The 26,815-nt window shown below is 39.0% G+C and overlaps 1 protein-coding gene across 2 annotated transcripts in view; it reads left to right on the plus strand.

Moving 5' to 3' along the window:
• CNTN2 (contactin 2) overlaps positions 1–26,815 on the plus strand; it is a 907,647-nt gene that overhangs the window by 123,469 nt on the left and 757,363 nt on the right. The window lies entirely within an intron of this gene.

The raw sequence follows: 26,815 nt of genomic DNA on the forward strand, positions 1-26,815 counted from the left end.
ATGTAGCAGTCAGCAGGTGAAATTGCTTTTATTAAGGCCTACGCAACCAAAAAAAATGAAGCCAAGTCAGACCATTTAAAAACTACCAGTAGAATACAGAACTCTAGCTGGAAAAAATATTGCTTTCAAACCTAAAATTCAAACATCTTGTGTGTGGATGTATCACAGAAAACATTCATCAATGTATGTTATATAAACTGATTGCAAGGAATGAACAGTACAAGACAGCTTCAGCCTGACATATTAACATTCCTGTCAAGATCTATACCTTAAGAAGAAAAAAACATTAATTCTGCTATCTAAACTATAAGACATTTATTTGCAAGTATACATTATACTCATTTCTTACCCGCGGTGGTGGTGCTGCGGTAGCATTGTTGCCTCACAATAAGATGCTGTCCGGTTCGATTCTCAGCTAGAGCGTCTTCTGCGTGGAGACATGCGTGAATGGGTGTACCTTCGTTGAAGGTTTTGCATCAGGCCTGGCAAGCCGGTACGTAAAAATTAACTGCCAATCATTAGCGGACCGGAGTTCCGCTGTGGCGACCCCTAACCGGGAAAAGCCGAAAGACGCAAACATTATACTCATTTCTTGTATTTTCATAGTATGTATACTGAATATTCACACCTTAAAATGTTACAATAAGCATGGAATCACATATCTACAATATGTGAGGGGGGTAATAGCTAACTGTTGGCCTTTAAAAAAAATGTTCCACCAGTGAAACATTTGGAGAATTTTTGCTACCATCCTATAATCAGATGAAGCTCTTCTAAACATTTTGTATTTTCTGTTATGATTTTTCAGGGAATACTAGGGCTTTCAGCTAAAAAGAATCTATGCAGATTTTGCTGCGTAGTTCCTCAGCATGGAGACAGCTGCATCTTGAATTCATCCATCCATCTAGCCTCAGCCTCTCTTTCCCCATTTTTTGCACATGAGATTAGGGTGTCACTTTAACAGTGAAAATCAGTGTCACCAGTGTGACTGGCCGTAGGAAAATGTTAGTGTATGCTACTTTTTCTACCATAACATTTAACTCCATGAAAGCATAATTTTCCAATGTAAATAAATATATTACACTGGTTATTAAAACACCAAAATATACTTATTAATTTATGTTTGTTTTTGATAGCATTTATACTGGTCACCCTGAGCAAAAGTGATTAGTACTTTTTGCTGTAAAGCAAATAGAATGTTGTCAGTCAGCCATTTTTTGAAAAGCAATTTTTTTAAACTTGGTGTTAGTTTCTACATCTACTTAAACTGTACAAAGTTTTCAAGGGAAGATGCAATGGCTTTTCACTAAGACGTGTATTCATTGTGCTTCTAGGCACAGCAATCATGGAGCAACTGAATCATCAATTCATGTGTAATGTTTTACACCTTTTTTCTCTCCACACCACATGGTCAAAAACAGTTTCATTAAAAGATGCGTTTCCAGCATAGTTTTGGAAATCTGATTTTTATTCCATGGAACAAACATTCATACTCATGCAAGGGGTATCTCCTCCTCAACCCTGCACTTAAACTCCATGTTCACTGCACATTAGGGCAAGGGCAAATTCTCACTACAGTTCTTTTTCATGGAAAGCAGTTTTTAGTAAAGTGCTGCTACTGTAGCACTCGGTGCTTGCCCTCTGTGCAACTGATTGTATTCTTTGTTCATTAAAACTTAAATAGCAGAAAATATCACTTTTTGGTGGTGGGAGAAAATTAATGCTTAGTCCTGGTCTTATACCAATAATAGGTACAGACCATCACCCTGAACAAATATCCTACATTAATGATCTTTGAAAACCAAATTACCTAGGCTTTTGCACCTTTTTACAATCTAAATGGCCTTGAAGGACTATTGATGATTTCAGCCAATATAAAATTCCCTCTAAAACTCCCTTACATTTTTCTAGTATAGTTTCCATTTGGATTTTCTGTTACAAAATGCATATAGGTCATGCTTGTATATTTTGGGGTGATGGAATGTGTGCCTAATCACAATTTTCCAGTATTTTTCCTGGTTAAACACTTCAAATGTTTAAAAACTTTACTTCAGGCACATTTAAATACTCTAATGGAAGTTGATATTTTCATGTCCATCTTGACCTATTCGGGAATTAACTTATCTAGTGAATTTCTTTCTCTCTCTCTCAAATATTTTCCTAGAATACTTCTTCAGCAACATATGGGACATTCAGTTAAGGATGTCACTCAGATTGTGATTTAGGTGCAAAGGGAGTAGTACAGTACACCTTGATTTTTTTGTCACCCAATTCACAGTTTGTGATTCCTTTTGTTCTTCCCTATCTGGGCATTTTCATTCTTTGAAACAAAACAGTATGCTGCAGTTATCTTGATAAATATACCAGGGGTATATTTGATATTAAACTGAGGTGAGAATAGTTGGGTAAACCTCTACAAAATGTCAGCGGTGTGTATTTTATTTACAAAGGCAAAGGACTAGTACCATCTTGAACTTTTGTGCCAATTTACAATTTTAAATAATGCTGGTTTTGTTCATTCTTATCCAAGCAATTCAAATGTTTGAAAAAAATTGCTTCAGAATAAAATACTGGTATATTTTAAAAATATTTCCTTTTTTATCAAAATATCTCTTCGTGTGGCACGCTGCATAGTGACAAGGATAAAGACTCAATTGTAATTATAAAATAAAGGCTATTACATTTTTTTCTTTTGATCACATTATACAAATATGAATTGTCATAATTATTCAATTTAACATTGCACAAATCTCTCAAGTATTGCATTCCATGCAATATTGTTCCTCCTAACAATTATTCTGTATGTACTGTTACCACAGATTCCATTTATTTCTATATCCCTTTTCTAATTAACCCACCTCCAGTTCTTTTATCTCTTTTTCAACATTCAGTAATTTTGTTAAAGTTGCTTTATTTCTTTTGTTTTCTGTTATATACTGCATTACACTTGAAAAAACTAATTGCATAGTTGCTGTGAAATTAAATGAATGAAGTTCAAGATGTTAGATTTTAAACTGGACTGCAGCCTGTTTTGGATTTTTATATATCCAATGCAACAACTCAAACAAACATTTCAAGTGACATTTGTTGACATACACAGCTGACGAAATACCTGCAAACAATTCATAGTATTGGCATGTAACTACAAATGCATACAGTGACATTCTGAAACTAGCATGTCAAGTCTCAGTTTCTGATTAGTAGTTTTTTTGGACCCAAACACATTATAGCAATAACCCACGCCTGGTGGTAAGGTTTGGTCCCATTCAACTAAACAAACAAAAAAAAGCAACGCTTCTTTTAAAACACTGCCTGGCTATGTAAGATCTCCGCTATTTTTTTTTTAGCTGTCTCGCTATGGTGTGGGTAATGCTGGATTACACGGTTGGCTTTGTTTGGTCGAGGGCGCCCTCGACCAAACAAAGCCAACCGTGGGTAAATCCAGCATTACCCACACCCAGGCATGGTTATTATTATATAATGACATTATTTAAGAAAAAATAATTACTTTTCTTAAATAATGGCATTGTATAATGCCTCCTTGCTGCCCTTCTGCAGCTGTCTGGTATTCCGCGGAAGTTCTGATGTACTGCGCATGCCTACACAGTACATCAGAGCTGTGGGCAAAAGCAATGGAGAAAGCAAGATCTCCATTGCTTTTTGTTTCGCTATGTTAAATGGGTTTAACATAGCGAGACAGTTTAAAAAGCAACGGAGAATCTCCGTTGTATTTTAAAGCTGTCTCACTATGTTAAACCCATTTAACATAGTGAGACAGGTTTAAAAAAAAGCAACGGAGAAAGCAAGATCTCCGTTGCTTTTTACACACTGTCTCGCTATGTTAAAGGAGTTTAACATAGCGAGACAACTTTAAAAAAAGCAACAGAGATCTCTGTTGCTTTTTTTAAACCTGTGTCACTATGTTAAACTCCTTCAACATAGCGAGACAGTGTTTTAATAAAGACTTATACTAATGGAAAAAGTCCGGGCGACCGGACCTTTTTCCATTAGTATAAGTCGATTTACAACGTGCACGCTGACCAATCAGCATGCACGTTTTGGAATATTAATGGGGGGGTCATGATATAATATATTTTAATCAATCACTTGTCTGGGCAAATACATGGAACTAAAACAGTTATAGGAATGCTTTGAAATTAATAGTAGTATGAAAACCAAAATATGGTTTCTACATGCCTTTTTAAATTCTGCAGTACTGCAGGTCCAGCTCCTTTCACAGGAACATAGGGTAGCGAGGGAAAAAGGGGGGGGACCAGTGGAACAGGAAGCAACAGGTCAGGTGCCATATCAAGATATTTTGGAGCCTTCCACAGGAAACCAGTATAAAAGTTCACTTGAAGCTAGACAGGAAGGAAAGGAACAGGAAATTGTGGAAACTCTGATGCAGTCAATGTTGAGGAGTGATCGGCCAGTGAGTTTCCATATGACAAAACAACAGATGACACAGCATGAAACTGAAGAGAATGTGCCACAAGAAGATGTTATAGAACTTTCTATAGAATCCCCGCAGGAAATAGAAAACAAGGGATGTGCCCTCAGTATGGAGGAAAATGAGTTAAGAGAAGAGTTGCTTGATTTAATAGACAAAGACAGATATATCAAGATCAATGAGAGAAATAGACTGCAGAAGGTTAATAAAACCCCAAAAGTTAGAAACTTGATAAAACAAATGAACACAGTAATTAGGACTGTCCATAGAGATCCATGTGATATAACAGAAGTAAACAGAATATATTACTGTGCTGCTAAATTAATAACTGATAAAATTCTACCACAGAAACATAGGGTAGCGAGGGAAAAGGGGGGAGGAGCGAATACCATCCATGGAAATATCGAACAGAGAAAACTATAAAGCAGCTAAGACAAGAAGTGTCATTGTCAGAAGATTATAGAAGAGGGAACAGATCAACAAAAATATTAAGAAAGATAGATGTGATAAAAGCAATGCGCAGTATTAGAACAGACCAGGATCTATTATGCACTATTGGAGATGACAAACTAAACATTTCAAAACAGGCGGAAAAACTCAGAAGATACGAAGATAAATATAAGGGAAAAGCGCAAAATAAGCAATTTACTGATGACCCAAAAAAGTTTTATAGAAAATTGGGAAATGAAGTAAAAGGAATTGACAGACCGTGGAAAAAAGAGGAAGTAGATATATTTTGGAGAAGTATCTAGGAAGATCCTGTGGAACATAACAAAGATGCTAAATGGATAGAAGAATTTAATGAAAGAATAAGAAGTTTAAAGGTGCAGGATATGAAATGGGACGAAATAACAGCCAGAGAGATTGAAACAAAGTTGAGAAAAACCTCTAATTGGAAAACCTCAGGCCAAGATGCAGTACCTAACTTTTGGCTTAAAGTATTAACTTCTTTACATGAGGATCTAGCCATAAGTAAGAATTATTTATATGCACACCCCGAACAGACACCGCACTGGTTAACAACAGGAAAAACAATGCTCTTACTTAAGAGTGAACCTGCAAGCTACCCAAAAAATTATAGACCAATAACTTGTCTTCCAATGACGTATAAACTATACACGGGAATTGACACTGACAGAGTTTATAGTCATTTAGAAGAAAACTCAATTATGGCAGTAGAACAAAAGGACAATAAAATAAAGCCATATGGAACAAAGGATCATTTGTTGTTAAATAAAGTTATAGTGGAGAACTGTAAGAAAGGGAAGAATCTAAGTATGGCATGGACTGAATATAAAAAAGCATTTGATAATATCCCACATTCATGGAAAAAAGAGTGCTTAAAAATGTATAAGGTACAGCCTACACTAATTGATTACATTACAGTAACCATGAAACAGTGGCAGACCACTTTGCAATTAAGCCATGATAAAGGACAGATTATTATCCCAGGGATAAAAATGTAAAGGGGGATATTCCAGGGTGACTCCCTGTCACCGTTGCTATTTAACTTGTCATTAATCCATTAAGGTGTTTACTTAACAGCTTAGGTCATGGCTATAATTTGGCTTCTAGAAAACAACAAAGCATAATAACCTCTTATCTTCTCTTTGTCGATGATTTAAAATTGTATAGCTCATCAGATGAGGAACTGAAAGCACAGCTACAGGTTGTCAAAACTTTTTCAGATGATATTGGAATGTCATTTGGTCTTGATAAAAGTGCAAAAGCAACCTTTAAAAAAGGAAAATTGCAGCACCAGGAAAACATCAGTTTGGGGCAAGAATGTGATATAAAAGAACTTGAGCAAGAGGGGGTGTATAAATACTTGGGAATTGATGAAGGATCAGCAATAAAACATGAACAAATGTGAATAAAGCTTAGTAAGGAGTACTTTAGAAGACTTAAATTAATCCTGAAACAGCATTGACACTTAGGAACAAGATCCAAGCTATAAATCAATTTGCTCTTCCTGTCCTAACATAGTTTTGGAGTGATTGACCGGCCCCAAAAAGTGTTGGATAGATTGGATATTAAAACAAGAAGGATGTGTCATGTTCACTAAATGATTTATAAAAATCAGTGTATACCAAGATTATATATTCCCAGTTCTGAAGGAGGGATGGGCCTCCTTGAAATTGATTACATGTATAGATCTGCAATCGTGGGACTCTACACATATCTACTGATCTCACAAGATCCAAATGTGGTGAAAGTTTTGAAACATGAGGAGAATAAATCTAAGATGACATCTCTGCTTAATTTAGCAGAAGCATATCCACGTCAAGCAGGAATGGAAATCAAACCAGAAGTGGATAAAAATCAGGCAGCAACTGAATGTGCTAAAAAACAAAAGAAAGAATATAAGGTGAAGGATCAGATGAGAAGACAATAAATGTGGAAAAAGCATAAATATAGTTCCAAGTATAGAAAACTTCTGGAAGAGCCTCATGTTGATCAAGAACAAACGCAGGAATGGTTAAGGAGAGGTGAATTTACATCAAGAAATGAAAGGTTAATATTGGCAGCCCAAGATAGTGGGCTACGTAGACGTTGGTTTACGAAGTTCATTGAACATGTGGGAGAAACAGATATATGTAGGTTTTGTGGAACTGAACTGGAAACAGTCACACACCTAATTGCTGGTTGCGACTATCATATGGCAGAGGGACTGTATACCGAAAGGCATAATAATGTGGCGAGATTGTTGCACTGGAGATTATGCAAACATTATGGTATCAAAGTGGCTGAAAAGCACTGGAAACATGAGCCACAGAGAATCATAGAAAATGATGAAGTTTACATCACATTGGATCACCCAACACCAACAGTCCAAAAGATAGATGCTAGAAAACCGGATATAGTGGTCCAAGAAAAGAAGACAAAAGTAGCATTGATCATTGAAATTGCCACACCTAGTGACTACAGTGTCTTGTGTACAGAGAGACACAAAGTCATAAAATACCTCGATCTGCAGGCAGAAACGAGAGCCATGTGGAAGAAAGATACCCAGACAGTTCCAATAGTAGTAGGAGCAACTGGTCTTATAAAAAAAAATTTACAATCATATTTAGATATGTTACCAATTCATGTAACACTGTACGAACTGCAGAAGGAGTCATTACTGGGCACATTGCGGGTGCTGCGAAGAGCACTTTTGGCTAACATCAAAGAGTGAAACAATACTAATTTTTTGAACTTTAATCGTACTTTGACGTAGGAATGGGGTCCATTCCCGTCATGTTATTAGAAACCCAAAAGTCTTGGAGAACTTAAAACTGAAGAAATACCTGCAAACTATTCATAGTATTGGCATGTAGCTACAAATGCATACAGCAACATTCTAAACTAGCATGTCAAGTCTCAATTTCTGATTAGTAGTTTTTTTTTGGATCCAAACACATTATATTTCAATCAACCACTTGTCTGAGCAAATACATGGAACTAAAACAGTTGTAGGAATGCTTAAAAATTAATAGTAGTATGAAAACCAAAATATGGTTTCTACATGCCTTTTTAAATTCTGTAGTACCACAGGTCCAGCTCCTTTCACACAGAATAGCATCTTAGGACAAGCCTGTTCTGATAAGCTATACCTACATGGACAAGACAAAAAGAAACAGCTAACAAAAAAGTAACTTATTTTTCTTGAAGTATTTCTCCTTCCACACAGATCCCTCTCCCCCACATCCATTTCTTCCAAAATAGTTGCATTATGTCTGGGAGATAGTTTGGATAATTTTAGAACATAAGTTTCTAAAAAATAAAACTTTCAAAACAGACATTCAATGGGAAATTGCTTCAGCATTTTTGAAAAATTATTATCTCAGACAGTCATTTGTGAGCTTTACAGCCAATTATTTCCATATCTAACAGAAAATGCTTGCATGCATTGCTTTTTACTAAAAGAACTTTAGCTCTACTAATCCCTGCATAGACTCAAGCATGTGAAAGAAAAAATATATAATACTTTAATAATGTTTGTCTAGTCTTCTTTACACACAAGAAGGGACCCAAATACTTTCACTTCATTTTTCCACATATAATACCCACTCCCACACCCCCAGATTAAGCCCCTGTTGAAAAGCTACACATAAATTGATTCCTATTCACTGAAATGGCTAATTTACAAATAAAGTACCATAGTGTAGTAGATGCTTGAATATTACTGCTACAGTAGCCTTAGCTGTATGGGTTATACCCTGCTAAGGATATGATAGCCAGGCAGGTTCCAAAGCTTTCAGGGCACCTTCCACACATTCAACCCATTAGTCAGCTCAAGGACATTACTAGGAAAACATCTTCATCCTGCCAAGAAAAACAGAAAAAAAGGGAGATGGAAGAAGGGAGTTCCTGCTGCAGCAGTGATTTAATCGAACATCCACTGTTATGGTTAAGTTTACTTACTCATCTGTACTATGTTCATTCATAAATCACTGCTGCAGTAGCCTAAGCAATATGGGTAGAATACCAGCACTTGCACGGACTTGAGGGAAGGAAGGATGGGGGGGGGGGGCAGGGTCTAGAAGCTCCTGGATAATGGTATTAGCAAAACTCTTTCTAGACCTGGAAAAAAAATCTAGTTTGTAGTGAATTACAACGGTATGTACTGCAGACCAAATAGCTGCCTGTAGAATGTTTCTAGAGTCCACCCCCTTCCGAAAGGCAAAAAAGAAGTGAAAGCCCTTGCAGAATGACCCTTAACCCGGCCTGGAAGAGTCTTATAATGGGAATGGCAAAGGACAATCATCTGGAAATAGTCTTGCTTTCACATGTGATGCTCTTACTTATCTTGATAGGAAATAAACTTTTCTGAAAGTCTTAGGCATGTCAAGACAACATCCAAGCTGCTTATGCCCATCCAGGGTATGAAGAATTTATTTATTTTATTATTTATTGACATTTGTTTTCCAGGAGTGTCCTATTGGATAATTTTATCCATTTTCAGCAGAGGCACGTTGAGAAAAGTTCCACAAATAAGAGAAAATATGTATACATAGGTGAAAATTGACATATTACAATAAACTGTAACTGCATAGATTAACACAATTATTACACATTACATGAAGAATAACACACAAATGCCATAGTTAAAACAAGATAAATGCAATATCATGTAGTATTGAACAAAGTCCAAGGTCTTCTTGCCTTCTATAGATGTAGACCCAGAGAGAGGCTTAGAGATTTTCTTGGTTAAATCCCTCTGAAATCTAGTAATATGTACCAAGTAGTTCAGCCCCCTCAAGGCAAAGGTAGCTGAAATGTATGTAATGAAGCTTTGGATCCAAGTCCCTTCCCTCTTAGACATCGAAACTATACAGGTCAAAGATTCCTCCAGAGTGGAAGATAGCCATATCTTTAGGTCTAGGGCAGAAAAACTCTGGGTGGTGTTTGGATCAATGACTCTAGACTCTGATAAATGGATCAGGGTAGGAGCAACTACAGGATGAGGACAAGGGGCATAACTCCCGGGTTCAGCAGAGGCTGGAGCCAAGAGGACCATCAACTAAATTTGGGCTCTGAGAAATTTCCTCATCATGCAGTCCATATCAGCTTCTGAGAGGCTCCTGGTTGAACAAACAAAAGGAGAGCAAAGCATAGGACAGACTGACCACAGAGAAAAATGCAGCTCAGAGAGGAGAAGTTCTGGCATTGATCAGGATCAGCTCCACTAAGAGACAATTTTGGATCTGGTGATACCAAAGAGGAAAATGAATAGTGTGGAGAACATTAATTTCCAAGATTCTTAAACGTATCTTTGGAGGTTTTGTCACTCTTTGATTTGTCTGTAGACTTTCTTGATGAAGGAGATCTCCCGTACCAGTTTGCTGACTCCTGGACATTTCTCCCACAAGGGCAGGAAGAAATTCCTTAAGGATTCATTTCTCTTTCTTTCTACAACTGCACGACTAACAAATCCAAGCAAATATTGCACTGTTCATCTAAGAGGGAAGCTCTGTGACACTAAACACAGTGTGAGTCCAAGTGTTGTATCATGCCTGCAGGCCACAAATTTCTTAAAATCAGATGGTTTATACAGATGATTTAAGCAACATTTAAGTCACAGGAAAAAACACCAACACAGAACAGTAAAGGAGAAATAAATACCATAAGAAATATAGGTAGAGGTTTTTTTAATTATTTTGGGAGAAGATAGCACTAAGATATGAGAAAATTAAAAAATAAGAAGCTGTAGTCAATTTTTTTTTTAAATTCAAGGATGCAGATCAAGTGTAAAAGGGGAGGTAGGGTATAAGATATCAGATAATCAGATACTACAGAGAAAGATATAGAATTAAAATACTAAGACAAATATTTCTCACGATCTTCAACACATGCCTGAGCAAGGAGATCTGAGTCCATCTCGAATGTGTGGCAAACATGTTCTGAGGTAATGATGGGCTTTGTGGTGGGGGAGTTATGGGTAAGTGCAGGAGACTGAGCTTGGGATCCAAAGTCTTGAGTGGCTGAAATCAGATCTGTGGTCAGATTAGAAAACCCATCCATTGAAGAACAGACAGAAGAGACAACACATCAGATTCCTTTCTTTATGGAATACCAAATACAATTGACTCACCACACCATATGAGCTTGCAGCTCAGATATACTTCTTGCAGATGTCAGCACAGTCATTAACACTGTTTCCCAGGTAATGGGCAAAATGAGTCTGATGAGCCAATTCAAAAGGGGCTAAATTTAACTTTTCCAGAAAAAAGTTAAGATTCCAAGTAGGTGCCACTTTTTTAAGTGGGTCAAATGTAAAACCCTATTCAAGATAAGCCTATGCAAAGACTGATAAAAGGGGAGGATCCATAGGCAGACATGCTAAAGTGGTCTAGACATAAACCTTGACAGAAAAAATATGAAAGGCCACATAACTCTCATGAAAAAACAGTGGTTCAGAATCCTTTAATAGGCCTTGGTTCTTAGTGCAGCACCAACTAGGAAATATTTTCAAATTACCAATAGTAGCAGTTTTTTTTGTTTGTTTTATCTTTAACTGTTGCACATCCTCAGGAAAAAAAGTGCCTAAAGGCATCAAATTAAATCATCCAGGCAGTCAGCTGTAGTTTGAGGCTGGGTTGCCCTTGTCTTGTTTGACTAGTTCCCTTGTGTGCTATAGCTTGTGGCAACTGCAGCTTGCCAGTTCCATAAGAAAAAATACTGACTCCTAGACCAAGCAGAATTCACCACAATTATCTCCAAGTCTCCTTTGAATCTTCAAAACGAGTCTAGATATCAGTAGAAAGGGTGAAAATGCATACAGAAACATTCTTATCCAAGGGAATGAAAAAGCATCTGTTTTCCAGGCCTGATTGCAAGGAATCTTGGAGCACAATTTCTTCAGCTGTAAGTTTTTAATTGGGATTAAAAATACTTAGAGTTCTCCAGAATTGGATCAATTCCTGGAAGACCACCTTGTTCCATTTCCATTATAAGTGTTTGTCCTGGTTCTGCTCAGCTTGTCTGCCACAACATTTTGTTCTGACAGAATGTACAAAGCTTGGAAGGTTAAACTGTGCTGATTTGCTACTTCCCAAGCTACCATAGCCACCCCCCCCCCAGTTTATGTACCACTTCACTGTGTTGTCATTAGTTACTTATAGTCGTAGTGGACATCATAAGTGAAGCAAAGACATCAGTTAACTTCTCTTAGGCACTGATATACTTTGATCTGTCTAGTTTGTTCCGAAGACCTTGCTCTTTTACCCCCATTGACACAGCTCCCCATGCAAAAAATGATCCATGTTTTTCACATTTTGCAGGGATAGTCAGAGAAATGAGGAGACCTAGATTCAAGGATATTTCTGTTCTCCACCAGATCACAGTCATAAGCAAACCTTAAAAATATTTAGTTACCTGGGAAATAGAAGTAATTAAATCACTCAAAGAGGACTTACCATCTAAAGAGGGAAAACTGTCACTAACTATCATATTGACAAAAGAAGCCAGATACTTTACCATGTGAGCCTGATAATTTAGAACTCTAAAGGTTAAAGTGTCAGAAGAAAAAAACTTCTTCCCAAATCTGTCAAAAGTTTTCTGATCCTTGACAGAGGTAGATGGATTAGCATTAGTTACATTTTTTTGTTACAGCAAGATATTACATTGAAATAGCTGCAGGATCAGATCTGGGATGAGAAAATACATATTTATAAGACTGAGGAACTTTATAAAGTCAGCCCAACTTTTTAGGGGCTGCAAACTTAAAGGCAGACCCATTGCAGCCAAGATCAAATACATCCTCCAAAGCTAGTAAAATAGGAGGAATAGTAGCAAGCTATGGAAACTTAACTTGTAATGAATCATAGTTCCTGTAGTTGCTTTCTGCAGACTTCAAGGCATTCAGATTTTTCCTTATATTGATGACCTGTTGCTTCAGGGAACTTTTCCCAGTCACCTGTTACAGGATTTGGAATTTACCATCTCTCTTCTTCAAATTCTGGGGATCACTATCAACTTCCAAAGGTCTGTATTGACTCCATCTCAGGATCATGTGTATCTGGGATGCAGTATTCAGACAGTGCCAATGTTGACCTCTCTTCCATCCACAAATGTTTTGTTATTGATAGCTTTCTTTTAGACTCTTCTTCCTCTAACTGCCATTCCAGCCAGAGAGTTTCTTCAGGCCCTGGGATTCATGGCCTCTTCGATTCTAGTGTTTCCTCTTGCCAAACTACATATGTGGAAGCTTCAGTGGTACCTCCAGTCAGTGTAGCAACACCATTTCCACCCTCTGGATATCCGTGTACCTCTCCTTCCCTGTCTAAAGAAGGAATTTGAGTGGCGGATTCAACAGTTTGCTCTCAACCCAGGCATGCCCTCTCAGCTTCCAGTCCCTTCTCAAGAACCATTCACCAATGTCTCAGACATGGAGTGGGAGGCTTCAAGTGGTCACCTGGAAGTTCAGGGTCTCTATCTCCCCGCCAGAATTCAGACCATATCAACTTCAAAGAGATGAGAGCTTTGATTCTGGCCCTTCAAGCTTTTCACCTCATGTTCTCTCCAAGCCCCTTGAAGGTGTACATAGAAAACACTACAGTGATGTGGTATGTCAACAAGCAGGGAGGCACAAAAATCTTACCTCCTCTGCAGGATGGTTCTTCAAGCTTGGGAGGTGACTCTCAGTTAACATTCCTTCAGGGCAGAATCTAGTGGCAGAACCTCTCAGCAGATCCAAAACACAGGGTAATGAATGGATGGAGGCTTCACAGAGACATGTTAATGGACATTATCCATCAGTGGGATAGTCCTCGGGAAGATTTTTTAGCCTCCCCTCTGAACAGGCAAACTCCCTCTCTTCTGTTCCAAGGTGCCATGCCATCTGGCATGTAAGATGGATGCCCTTTCTTTTCCTTGGAAGGGGGTGTTTCCTTATGCGTTCCCTCTCTTCCTCTACTTCCAAGAGTGCTGCAAAGGATTCAGCTAGACTCCCCAAAAATCTTGCTAGTGACTCCATTTTGACCAAGGCAGCACTGGGTCTCCCTTTTAATGCATCTAGCCGGGTGCAAACACAAGTTACCTCACCGGTCGGACCTTGTCACACAGGACAAGGGGCCTCTCATCCATCCTCACTTGTCCACTCTTCAAATGACACTTGGACAATAGGTGTTTGAGCCCTTTCAGGCAACTCTTTTCTGAGGATGTGCTCAGGGTTTTGCAGGAAGCAAGGCATCCTCGGCCAGAAAATTGTATAAGTCCAAATGAAAAATATTTTCAGTATGGTGCCATGCTCGTATCCAGGACCCTTTTTCAGTGGGGGTCACCTTTGCTCCTCTCTTATTTGTGAGCGTTGCTCCAGTCTGGCTTGGCCTATTCTTCTGTGAAGATCAATATATCATCTATTTCTGCTTGTCTGCCCTTAAATCTTCTCTTGGCTTCTCATTTTGAGGTCAAACAATTTCTTAAAGGTGCCCTGCATCTTAGGCTTCCAAGGAAACATAAGGTCCTCCTTGGGACCAATTGTGTTTTGGAAAAATTGACTCAGGCTCCTTTTGAGCCTGCAGATTTTGTTTCTTTACAAAATTGTACCTGGAAGGCTGCTTTGCTACTGCCTCTTACTTCTGCTCAGAGGGTTTCTGAGCTCCAGGCCCTCATGGCTATTCCTCCTTTTGTGGTTTTTCACTGGTACAGGGTGTCCCTTCATACTAATCCTTTTATGTCCCAGGTAGTAAATGAGTTGTCCGTCAATCAGTCAGTATAGCTCCCTTCATTTTCCCTTCTCCACAGTCTGCTAGTGAGAGGGTCTTCCATAAACTGGATTTGCACAGACAGCTAGGATACTACAGTGACAAAACCAAGGCTAGTCACAAGTCTGTCCAGCTTTTTGTTTCCTTTCATCCCATTGGGTTTGGCTTTTTCTAGGAAAACCATCTCCTCCTGGAAATCTAAGGCCATTTTTTGTGTTATTTTTTCATGGCAAATCTTTGCCTACTTCTGTTAAAGCTCATTCCACTGGGCTATTGACTTTTGTTGTTGCTTTCTTCAAGAGGTTGGACACCAATTCCATCCTTGAAGCTGCTAATTGGTCTTAAGTGCATACCTTTACTAACCATTATAAGTTGGATATAGTTTCTAGGGCCAGAGCAAGTTTTGTTAGAATCATTTCATATGGGTTTGTTGAGGGCTCTACTCAGCCTTCCACCTCCCATTCTGTTTCTTGAGCCTTTTTTACTCTCCCTATAGTAAAGAATACTGCAACAGTTATATAGGACATAATACAGTTGTGTAAAATCTTACCATAACAGTAGATGTCCTCCTCTTTATTGTTTCAGTATTCACTCCCTCCCTCCCTCCAAACCCCTCTTGTTTGTCTTTGTTTTTTTTGTTGTTGTTTGTATTCCCTTCTGGCAGAGGGTCTCCCCTTTTTCCTCTTTATTTTCTCCTTCTGGAGAAGCATGGACTTCTTTGTCTAGTGGAGACTGTTCTCTACTGAGGCAATTTAGTTGTGGGTAACTGCATCCACAGGTCACTTTTATTCCATATGTCCTGTGCAGGGAGCATATGTGTGATGTACAGTGCATACAAGATCATAAGGTTTTGGTATACTGGCCATACACCAGGCTTCCCTGGTTGGGAGATCCGACTAGTGAACAGAAGGACATCTAGTGTTATGGTTAAGATTTTATACAACTGCACTATCTTCAAAGAAGCAGGAATATCAGTCTGTTTCCATTGAAACAGCTTATTCATCCTTGAAAAAGTTTCAGAAAATGAGAATTCTTCTAGGAAGTCTGTGAGGAAATGCATTCCTCAGAGTCACAATGAGGTACTTGGGCAGAAAAATTAGAAAATTCTCTTTCATAATAATTGAGGAAAATGGCTTTCCACAAAAATTCCAGCCACATTTCACAGATTGTAATGCCTGCAATAAACCTTTAGCCAAACCAATAAAGTCTGCCTTACCTGTAGAAACACAATCAGAGAAGATAAATGTTTCCAACATATAGATGACACATCACAGTAGGTATCAGGTCTCTTAGCAATCCCCACTTCCTCCTCAAAGACTGAGGAGGGTCTTTCTCGCCATGCCTGGCAAGGATATCTTAACAGCCACAGAAGACATAGCTGACCCTCGTTCATGATGGCTTAAGAGGCTACGCCAGAGGGATCCAAAGAAAAAAGTGGATGGTCTGAGGAACTAGTAATGGCAACAACAAAGTCGCCAACAAGTGACTAAGGCATAGACTGAGCCCACTATGTTGGCAAGGGATCCTTGCAAGTTTACTTTTTCTTGGGTCCAGAAGAATGTAGAACCTGGGAATGGTATTGTTTTTACATAATTCTGATGAAAAATGAGCAGATTCCTAGCCAGTGCAGGTAGAGCAAGTAGATTGCAGGTAAGCTGTCAAATGTAGTGTTCACAAGAAAAATGCAAAATGATACTCCCAAAACACACTTACCCTGATAAAACACATAAAGCCACACAACATAAGCACACATTTTTCCATAAAAAGTGCTTCAAATAAGCACAAACATTAAGTGTTATAAACAGAAAACAGTGGCAGACTAGCCAGTTTTGAGATTGTTCCATAAAACACACATTTTATTTCAATAAATCATGTTTCTTACAGAAATCAGTACATTTTTTCACAGAAATCATCATTATAGAAGATTTTCCCCTAAGGGAACTTATCTCCAAGCAATAAAAGACAACCAACTGTTAATCCTCTGAAGTTTGCAACAAGATCACTCATTAAGTGAGTTAACTTATTCAGTTTCATGTCTTGTGAGGTACATTCCAACACCCCTTTATAAATGTACCTCACAAGACATCTGCAGCAGCTGGAAAGGCCACAGAAGTACCTCACAAAGATGATTACTGGCCTCAAACAAATGCCCTACACTGACCGCCTCAAAAAAACTCCAGCTTTACTCCTTAGCATATCGCCTACTGCGAGGTGATCTCTGCCTAACATATAAAGCTATGTCAAACCCAGAGCTGTTGGGACATGCTACACCTAAAGAAATCCTAATCCCTCCTAGCTACACACTCTAGGGACCTAAACCTTGTCACCACAATAAACAGGACATGCTGGAGGGATAGATTCCTGTCCCAGAGACTTCCCATACTCTGGAACAGGCTACCCATCTATGTCAAGCAAAGTTCTTCATTAGCACTCTTCAAGAAAAATCTTGATGAGTGGATGGGAAATAGGAAATACACCCCGGGGATCACTTCTGTGTCTCTGCTCGACAGTGGCACAGGAAAATAACTTTCTTGGGTGGCGTAAGCCAGGGAACCTTGTTGGCTAGGCTTACGTAGGCCCTTGGGCCGATAGCCTAGTACCTGCCTATGAACCTATGAACCTATGAACCTATAAGGGAGTGCAAGAATAGTACTGATATGTCTGGCATCCAGGCTGATGGCTTTCTCCACTTGGAGGTCATGCAACAAGCAAGCTGAACGTGGGTGGAGGGAGCCCAGGGCTTAAAACAACTATCTAGTCATTGTATTGTAGGCTATTGCAGCAGTGATGAACACCTATAGATCCCAGATGTTAGACTAATAATGTGCGGATGCCATGTCTAAATCTCCACAAAGTTCTTATCTCTCTCGTTTATGACAGAAAATCCAGTTTCAAATTGAGCATCAGAATAATCATTTGTCATGTTGTATAAAAAAAGAAATTACTTCTACCCCCCACCCCTGCCTAGATCACATTTTCTAAAAATGTTAAAGGTCATATCCAAGAAATTCTTGCCAGCATTTACACAGCTCATGCACAGAAATGTGTAAGGCATATAATCAAACAAAGAAAGGGACCATAATGTTCATATCACATCTTGATGTTACCAATATACTTCAGGTACAATAGACTTAGCCAAGACAAAAGATGAAGTTATTGCCAAATGATGAACATAATTTACTGATCTTTCTTTAAGAAAAAAACTAACACCTTTTCTGTTCACCCCATGACATCAGTTGTTCAAGTCTCTCACCATTCTGTCTATATATTTTTCTTTTAAGTGTTCAGTGATGGGCTGGAGTTCTCAGCCTACTCCATACTTCATGGCACAGGATTTGTTTCCAACTGTACTGCAGTGTCCAAACACCTAATATACATTGACAATGACTTATCCTGGGAGTCTCACTGCAAAGACACCTCCCCACAACCAGTATGCACACATGATATTAGTTCTTTGAATCAGTGTATTACTGAATGTCACATCAAGCTCAAACTCCCTTTTGTTATACCACAATTGGCTTTAACATGGGTCCTGCAGGGAGCAGCAATTCCTATCCTTATTGCAACAGCTACTTAACAAAATGGTGTTAATCAAAAAGTGCAAGTTAATACAGTGAGAAGTAACAAACCACACTCATATCCCTTTCAGACTTACTGTTATCCTATTCAGGAAAGCTACTCAAAACCGAATTCCAGTCATTCACCCTGTCTGGAAGGTGAGTCTCCAGTACTACAGGCAGGCACCCTTGTCCACATGTGATCAAGCCAGCTCAAGTTTTTTTTTTTTTCTAAATATGAAATTTAGTTTCTCCTCTCAAATGTTTCTTAGTTTATCCAGGATAGTCATTCATCTCTGGTACCGTAAACACAAAATATGTGCACTGTGTTACCATAAAGGTAAGCAAAATATTTAATTTATTTTCTTCTATAATGATCTTTCACAGTCTACCCAATTAAGCTACCAGCGTTAGAAAGGGACCTGAAAATAATAATAATAAAAAACATAAATTCTGGAAACAGTTATATGTGAGAAAACAGATCAGAGATTCTTTAGCTAAGCATAAAAGGTACTGTCCATGAATGGCATGCTTTGCAGAAAGCACTTGATAAAATACATTGCCAAAAGCTGTTCATCTCCTACAAGTATTTGGAAATAGCTCAGTTTATTTCTATCCAGAATAACAATGTATGCCAGTGGATTAAATATATGCCAACTACCAGAACTGTAATAAGGATATATGCTGTGTATAACTGGACAAATATTAGCTGTTGGAACCCTACCATCATACACTGACTGAGCTACTACTAGCCATTCATAAATTCTTGCTGTTGTGCCTTTATGGGGCTCTGTGGCTTGACATGGTTATTTACACCATTAGGAAACAGATTTTTCATTCTTTTCCTATGCAAGACCCAGCACTAGCATGTGTAGCCCTTAATACAAAGAACAATATAAGCAGCCTAGGGGCCTAGGCAGGACTACACAAAAACATTACTCATTATGTGCATTTTTCTTGGCACTTTTACACTGAATAGTGTGACACATCATACTGTGGAACCCTTTTGTGTAAAATTAATTAGACTAAGAGAGAGACTTCCTTTAACTGAATAATCCTTCATTTAGACCAGATGTGTGTCCTATGGCAAAAAAAGACTGTTGTAGATGGTCAGTGTTATACATAAAAATTAACTTTCTTCTACCACTAACAGAACGTCTCTGCAAATCAATAGTTACTGTCCAATGTCAGCATTGTTGATCAACGCATGTCTAGCCGAATCTGATATCCATGATGTGTGTATCTTGCAAATGATGTGTGTTGGTTATGCTTCCAGTGAATTCCAAATGCCCTTAGTAGAATGAGGCACTTGATTTTATTAACTCTACGTAAACCTCAGCAAACTTAATGCATAGGGCTGAGGGCATGTACTTTTCAAGTGCTTTTCCCCAAACTACCCAGTACTGCTGTAGCAGTCCATTTTACCTTCTACTTCTCCAAAAGGACATTTATGCAAGAAACGTTCCATTTACACCCATATTCCAAACTGGTAACTGCTTACAACTTGTATCATGGAGTCTTCAGCCATGACCTGCGCCCAACAAAGTCACCTGGAACAGCTGTTACATAGAGAATCAAGGCAAAATCAATGGATAACCTACAAAAGCCAGACCCTTTATAGACATTCTGAATAAATGCTTTCAGGTCAATGGCTTATTTCCCAGCATTTTACCTCAGACCAGAATATTTAAGGAACCAGTCACTTTGCGTAGTTGAATATCACATCTCTCCTAAACCTTAGCTTTCCTCTGTATATTATGACTTTATACCATTTTCTTTAAAACCTCTTCCCATCTTATAAATCATGCTTTCAACACGATGTGCCACACCCATCATGTTACTCTGAGTTATAAGCTACAGAATGGCCACTCCCCTAACCTTTATTTTGCTATGTATCACAGTGAGCAACATTAAACACAGATGTCCACCACTTTCTGGAGTACCCTTGGAACTTTGATATCTTTTAATTATTTTCTCAAATTCAGATTACACAATTAAGAGCAGGACCTGAACTTATCAGAATGATCTTTTTAAGTGATCATTTGATCTTGAATCAAACTTTTCTGGCTTGCATAATCATTAAAGTCATGACCTTTCATAATGCCTGTCTCCAGCCTTCTATGACAATGTTCACACTTTTTTGGTAAGGCCTAAAACACTTCAGAAATCTTTTTCTTCCTGGATGAATTGCATTTTGTGCATTCCCCAAGATGTTTTTTTTTTTAAACAACCCTCAGTGCTCCTGGTATGGACTTGTTTGTAACCCATTTAAACACAAAAGCTCTTGTATCTGCCATAGTAGTTCTCAGGAATGGCGTGGCATTCCCTACTGGGTTAATGATGGAAATGAATACATGACTTTCTCACAATGATAGTCCAGTCCAAACCTAGCAATGGATAAAGCAACACACATTACATTGTTTACTATGAACAACAGAAAAATACAACAGGTGACAGCTAACCAAGTCAGCCCATGCTGTAGGCCCTTCCTCCCCTGCATCAGCACTACCAGTTGTCTTCAGTGAAATTAAAGCAGAATGCAAGCAGTCTTCTCCCCACTTTACTATTATGTAATTTCAGTCACAGACACAATAACTTTCTCAATTAAAACTTTTATTATCATACTGAAAAATAATGCCCTTAATTTTCTCTTTTTGGCGACCATAAAATGATTAAAGTTTGATAATGAGATAAGTCAGCTACATTAAACAAATGTGAAATATGCCAAAATATTTTATGTGGTGAAAAAGCAAAAGGCAAAATCAAATTAGATTCACATATATTTTACAAATATGGTCACAGTCTCCCAATATACAATCACATAAAAATGTTTATACTTCAATCATTCTCTCCTTTAGTAGCCATGTACAATTCTCCTGCTACCAGCTTGTGGCAGTAACTGTTGACTTAGTTTCAGTTGTGCAGCTATTAAAAATTAAGTCCCTGAGGAAAATTCAGGGCCTACCATCACTAGTGTACATAAGCTTCTTATATTGAGTTTCTTTTTATATCTCCCTTTACCAGACATAGTATAGATTTGCTGTCATCCGTATCACGATGAACTACTTCAAAGTCAGGCAGAATAATTTTATGGGGCACAACTTTCAAACTCAGATTTCCGGAGTGACAGACAAGTGGGTAAACTTCTGCAGACTTGACTGCCTTTAGATCAGTACAGGGTAATTGAAATATGCTATGATCCTGGACCAGGCAACCCATGAATAAAGTCATACAGTGAGAAGAGCAGTCTTTCTACACACACTTCCTCCAATAAATATGTTCATAGCCCTCTTATACAGCATTCTCACATTCAACACTGCAAATAAAAATTATTCATGATAATAGCTCTACCTTTGCCCACCTACTTTATAAACAATTCATCACTTTCTCAACTTCTGCAGAGCTACGCTATCATCATAAGTCATCAGCTTCCATGCAGCATACTAGACCTTGGCCCATTATCCTGGGCATCGACTGTTGAAGCTGCATATGTGATCATTGCAGCTTTCCTACTGAGTATGCCACCCTGCACATTAACTGTAAAGACTGGCAGGTGATGTGTGGCAAGAGTACAGCATGTGACATTACAGATGCTATATGGATGCTTGTGCTATTGAACTACCAGCTTTTGTCTTGGCATATTCCCAATATGCAAATAGTGTCTTCTGTTCTTGTGTATAGCAACTGATGGGTGAGTGTGATGACCCAAGGACTCCCTTCAGTCACAAATCAGGTAAAAGTGTCAAAGGCAATACATTGAGTATGAGCACCCCAGTACCACCAGGCTATAATACCATACTTGTTGGCCACAGAACCTGGACCTAAACACAAAAGGCGGGGGTGTATCCATATTCATCAAGGATACCCACACCTCCAGGTTAGTGGCGCACCACAGTGCCTCAGAGATCATCCATGTGCAACTAACAATGGGAAAAACTGCAATTCAAATTGTAGCTTGCTACAGATCACCCACCATAACCCAGAACCCCCATTCTGCATTTCTGGAGACAGTGGAAAATATGAAGGTCCTACCAAATGCCCTAATATTGGGTGATTTCAATTACCCAAACATTAACTGGGAGAACTACTCAAGTACTAACTCTCTTGCCCAACGCTTCCTAGAATTCATAAACTTGAATGACCTGGATCAACTGGTCAACACCCCACCAGAGGTGACAACATATTGGACCCGGTCATCACCAACATGGGCAACCGGTGTTCTACTCCGGAGGTCAATCCCTCGCTGGTTAGATCAGACCATAGACTAATCACTCTGGATATCCACATTTCGCCCTCACCCCCAATCAATGAAACCACCGTGAAAAACTTTTAAAAAGCAAACTTCACGTTACTTAAGACCAAGGTGGAAAGGTTCACAGCCCCCATGCTAAAGGACAATGCTGTCCAAGCTGTTGAATCCCTTACAAAGGTATTCTATGAGCACCTGCAAGAATGCATGGATAATGCTATCCCAAGCTAACCAAGACTCACTCCTCCAAGAAAAGGAAACCAGTCTGGTGGACCCCTGCCATAAACAAGCTATACAATAGAAGGAGGAAACTTGTACAGAAAAGAGTAAAATCCTAAGAAGGAAAGACATCCCTGATCAGTATCAGCAAGAAACTACGATCCCTCATAAAATCATCCAAGAAAAATTGCCAAGGACTCCAAAGATAACCACAAAGCATTCTTTAGCTATGTCAAGAACCTAAGTGGAAACTCTCAGATATGCTCTGAGTTAGTGCAGAATGGCACAAAATATACTGAACTGCCTGACATTGCCAACATTCTGGCAGACAGATTTAGTGCAAACTTCACCCCCCTCTCACCCCTCTAAAGGGCCCATAACCATACCAGAAGAATGTAGAGTGCCGGAAATCACTGACACACAGGTTAAAACAGCCCTATCCAAAGCCAAAAACACAGCTTCAATGGGACTGGACAGTGTCCCAGGCTGTGTCTTACACGAACTCCAAAATGAACTAACCCCTCACCTAAACACACTGTTCAAACTCAGCCTCTCTACAGGCTACATACCCATAGAGTGGTGCACAGCAACAGTTATCCTGCTCCACAAAGGTGGAGCCACAACGGACCCCAGGAACTATCGCCTATAAGCCTGACTAGCCTGGTCTGCAAAGCTATGGAGAGCATCATCATGGAACTCATTAACAGAGACATTGGGAACCTCCAAACACTGCAGCCTACCCAGTTTGGCTTTGTTTAGGGCAGATCATGCCTCCTAAACCTGGTGGACTTCTTTGAGACAGCTACCAAGGCTTTAGATGAGGGAAAGGAGGTCCACACAACCTAGCTAGACCTCACAAAGGCTTTTGACACCATTCCCCATTCTGGATATTATAGACAAGCTCACCAGCCTGAACATAAACCCCTACATCATGAGATGGATTGCCATTTGGCTCATGGATAGAACCCACATGGTGAGAGTTGCAGGCTCTAGGTCCGACTCTAAACCGGTTACAAGTGGCATACCCCAGGGCTCAGTTCTGTGACCCCTCCTGTTTGATATAATACTTCTCAGAGGTACAGGCAAACACAGGAGGTCTATGGCTGACCAAGTTCTCAGACGACTGCAAACTGGTGGCTATAATTGATTCTCCAGCTGATAAAGACATCCTCCAGAAGGGTCTCACTGAGACGGATACCTGGTGCCAAAATCATGGCCTCAAGCTAAATGCCAAAAAGTGCATAGTCATCCCCTTTGGAAAAAACAAAGTACCCACAAACTACCACATACGTGGTAGTCCCCTAAATACAGAAAATGTAATAAGGCACCTGGGGACCCAAGTAGATAGTAATCTCTCCTTTGATAATCATATTGCCAAGGTGGTTAGAAAATCCTTCTATGTGGCCCACCTAATCACAAAAGGGTTCACATCTAGAACAAAAGAGGTTATTGTGCCCCTCTACTCATCACTCATCAGACCCATTATAGAGTACAACACCCCATTTTGGATGTATCTTACAAGACACTTGCAACAGCTGGAAAGACCACAGAAGTACCTCACCAAGAGGATTACTGGCCTCAAACAGATGCCCTATGCAGCCCGACTGAAGAAACTCCAGCTGTACTCAGTTGCACACCACTTACTCAGACGTGATCTCTGCCTGACATAAAAGGCCATGTCCAATCCAGAATTGATGAACATGCTCCACCTAAAAAAAACAAATCCCCAAGAGCCACACGCTCTAGGGATCTAAACATCACCACAATGATAAATAGGACATTCTGGAGGAATAGATTCCTGTCCCAGAGACTCCCCATGCTTTGGAACAGGATTCCAATCTACATTAGGCAGAGCCCCTCACTAACACTCTTCAAGAGAAACCTTGACGAGTGGATGGGAAACAGAAAATTTACCCCAGGGATCACTGCAGTGGCTCTGCTGGACAGAGGCACAGGGAACTAATGGCTCTGCTGGACAGAGGCACAGGGAACTAATCTAAGGGGGTGGTGAAAGCCAACACATTCTGGCTAGACTTACAGATGCCCTCGGGCAGATAGCCTAGTACTTACCTATGATACAAAAGTGACATTTAGTAGTATTATGATGTAATATTAATAAATGCAACTAAAGTAAATAAAAAATGAGACAGGTTTATGTATTTATCAGAGCAGACAGTTTTCAACTTACCATATTACAAGGAACATTCCATTTTGAACGCTTACAATTTTATGTTCCACTATTCCAAATTGAAGAGGTCTGCTACCTTTTCACAGATATATATTTTTCTTAACAAATGATCATTGTAAATAATGAGTCATTTCTTCATACCTATTACAACTATTAACCATGTTGTGAACTTGACTGATTGACTGGTGTGCTAGGTACAACCTTAATCTCAACATTACCAAAACCAAGGAGATCATAATAGACTTCAGGAGAACCCATTCAGCTCACTCTCCACTCATGATTAAGGGAGAGAGGGTGGAAATAATAAGTACCACAAAATTCCTAGGAGTCCACATTGCGGAGGACATATCTTGGTCACTAAACACCAGTCACATAGTCAAAAGCCCCCAACACCTGCATTATCTGCTGAGGTTAAGGAAAGCTAATCTACCACCCTCAATCTTTATCACCTTCTAGAGGGGTGTCATAAAAAGCATCCTAATGAGCAACTTCACGGTGTGGTACGGAGGTTGTTCAGTTGCAGATTGAAAAGCCCTACAGAGGGTCATGAAGGTCACTGAAAGAATAACATGCTCCAACTTCCCAGAGATACATGGTCTATTACGACACCTTGCTACAACAGAGATAGGAAAATAGCCGGTGATCCTACACACCCTGCCTATGATCTGTTTATAAGCTTGTCATCTGGCAGATGATGCCGCAGTGTGCATTGTACAACAACCAGGTTCAGGAACAGTTTCTTCCCACAGGCGATTAGGTTCTTGAACTCTGGAAGCAATCTCAGGAATGTTAGTCATTAACAAGGTCTTGTGTTGGTCAAACCATTATGGTGCAATAGAAATTATGAGATGCTCACTCATAGTTATCTGTTTACAATGTTAGTCAAGTGCAATATTTATCTGCTAGATAATCTAACATATCAGAAAATAAGTGTGCAATAAATAAATGTGCAATAATCAATTACTCAGCTGCTAAAAACTGTAGACACAGTAATTTATTGTAGTATATAGTAAAACAACAGTCTAACTTATAAGTTAATGTTATGTATGTTGCATGTGCTATATGTAATTTGTGTGTGTGTGATTGTCATCTCATTATTGAGCCTGATGCACACAATTTTGTTTAGGTAACCCTTGTGGAGTCTAAATGACAATAAAGTTCACTTTGACTTTGACTTGACTTGAACTTCCTTGTTGAAGGTGTTATCAAGTGTTCCTGTGTTTCACATTTTGCCCATCTCTTCCATACTATGATATGTAGTATTCCACATTTTGAAGACTGTATGTTAAGAGTTATGGGGGGAGGTTTGTATACCAATCACAAATGACACTTCATAGGTACAGGCTGGGTGAAATATTTCACAAACAGGATATCATTATTACTGTTAAAATATACCAAAATGATGGATATAAATTGTAGTAAACAATTAGCAAAACTTTTTGTGCATATTTGCAGATTGTATATCATCTGAGATTGTAGAAAAGGGAAAGCTCCCACAAGCAGGGCAGGAAAAAAGGGGGCGATATTATTGAAAGACAATAGTTTTAGTAGATGAGAAGGGATGGAGGAAAGGGAGGTGCTTAGGAGGTGTGGTATACTGAGAAGAAAGTGCAGTCAAATTCTTCATGGAGGATGTTTTTTTTAGCAGAGTCCTGAATGTGAGGGAAGAGGGATTTGCTGTTCATTAGGTGGGGGGTTCAAAAAAAATCAGGGTTACAATCCTTGTTTTTAATAGACAGTTGGCAATTGATATACACCTTTATACAGCAAGTATTAAGCTTATATCATTAACATTTTGTAAAAGAAAAAAGGGGGAGCAAGCACAGAGTAAATATATTGAATAGCTGCATGGCTAGATATACTATTTACAACATGCAAACTATTCCATCAGAACACAAGAAAACTTTGACAAGTATATTATATTTCAGGGTACCCATCTATGTTATTAGGGTCCCTATTAGA

Source organism: Protopterus annectens, chromosome 7.part0, assembly GCF_019279795.1.
Source record: "Protopterus annectens isolate FY-2018-M chromosome 7.part0, PAN1.0, whole genome shotgun sequence".
Classification (NCBI taxonomy): domain Eukaryota; kingdom Metazoa; phylum Chordata; order Ceratodontiformes; family Protopteridae; genus Protopterus; species Protopterus annectens.